Consider the following 1,908-nt stretch of genomic DNA (forward strand, 5'->3'; position numbering starts at 1 on the left):
TGTGTGTGTGTGTGTGTGTGTGTGTGTGTGTGTGTGTGTATACAAGCACTCATGATGAAATATTGATATACATATCTATACATATGAAGGTAAGCATGACACCCCTAGCGCAATTCTATTCACTCCCATCCGCCAGCTTGATGGGCAGTGTATTTCAGTTGGTCTCTACCTAGCTTTCATCGGTTTGCACTCGTCTGTGCGATATGACCCGATTAGTCAGTCCAGGTTGAGCTGTTACGAATCTCTGGGGGTTTACGTAGTTCATTGGTGGTGTGACATAGGCAGCGCTAAGGTGTCTCGCGTGATCGTTGATATCTATCTACAATGCTGGAACTGCAAAGGGGGAGACTGTCTCCCAAAGTATCTCTAGTTACGTACGGCAAGCAATTAGTCAGACGGCCGTTCCGACGAACTGACAGATCCAGAGTCGAGGGCGCATAAGATATAAATGAGATCTGAGATCTACTCAGGTATCACAGATGATCGTGTTTATATTCAGTACAGAGATTCCAAGACATGTTGCTCATCGATACAGGGAACGGACTCACCGCGCGTGACGTTGGGAGAGTGGCAAACTGTTATTAGTCCGCTTTTTCTTGGAATGACATTTAGACCGCGCTTGTCAGATAAACGATGTTGTGGTGTACGCCCGCACTGGTATGTATCGCATTTCGCCTTAGTCCCACCAGGCACATATAGGGCCGTGGCAGTGCATAGGGCCTTCTTCCACCATTGTTTCCAGGCACAGCGCAATACCCGCCATCTGCCTGGTGTCCTTAGTTGTGAGACCGGACTGTCGCATGTGGTGCGGAACACCTGCTTATTCCTTTACTGCCTATGAGCTGAGCTGATTGGGCTCTGTAAGGTCGCCCAACCATCGGATACGAACTAAATCGATCGAAGTTGGCGCTCGTGTGGTATGCCGCTCGGGCAGTGCAGGGTATTGATGGCGGGGATTGAATCTGGGTGTGGGTGTAGGCTCGGTCCGATGTGGGGTTACCTTCCGCATGGCGAATAGGCTTCTCAACACTCGTGTTCTATTCTTGATCACGTGGTGTAGTCTTCACAGTATCGAAGGCCATCGCTTGGTTGGCTGTCGCCTGAAGGTCAGTCGGCGGGTGGTTGTATAATTGTTGATACTTGTTATTTAGATGCTCGCTTCTCTCTATACATTGGTTTATTTGGATACTTGAGAGAGGGGGGATAAGGTAACCCCCTCTCGGGTGCAGGAGGGGCGTGGACATGAGAACTCACCGACAACATACAAATCTTGAATATGACACACTACGCGTGGCTATAAGATCGAAGGCTCGATTGCTTTCCCAGCGGTGAAGGCCTATATTTTATACCGGCACTCTTCGAAAACTAGTCTACTTTGTTTTTTAAGTATTACTCCGGTCTCCAGGGTTCCCTCGACTATGTCGGGGGTCACCCCGTAGAAAGCACTCGCCCACTCCCTCACAAGTATTCGCCGTCGTGTACGCGATGGCCATCGCACTCGCAGTCAGACAGCACTGTCGAGCCGATAGGCAAACTACGCTGATATGCGCGAAACTGCGGCAAAGCCATGGAGTGTCTCGCTGGGATTCAGAGCACCACTACACCCCGGGCAAAAGTCGCTATGCATCGTACTTGTAGACTGATTCTTTACCGGAACTTTGATTTGAATATATCGTTGATATGGCATGATGGCAGATCGTAACCACTTTCATACTAGAGCAGCAGTTTATTTCTTAGACCTTAGGACACACTTGAAAAAGCCAAGGTGTGATACCGTAGTAAAACCGTTTTCTGTACCAGAGCAGCAGTTCATTTCATAGACCTCATGAACATACTTGAAATAGCCAAGACATGATACCGTATAATAACCATTTTCTGTCTCAGAGCAGCAGTTTACTTCACAGACCT

This window comes from Sphaeroforma arctica (genome assembly GCF_001186125.1).
Source record: "Sphaeroforma arctica JP610 unplaced genomic scaffold supercont1.2435, whole genome shotgun sequence".
Classification (NCBI taxonomy): domain Eukaryota; class Ichthyosporea; order Ichthyophonida; genus Sphaeroforma; species Sphaeroforma arctica.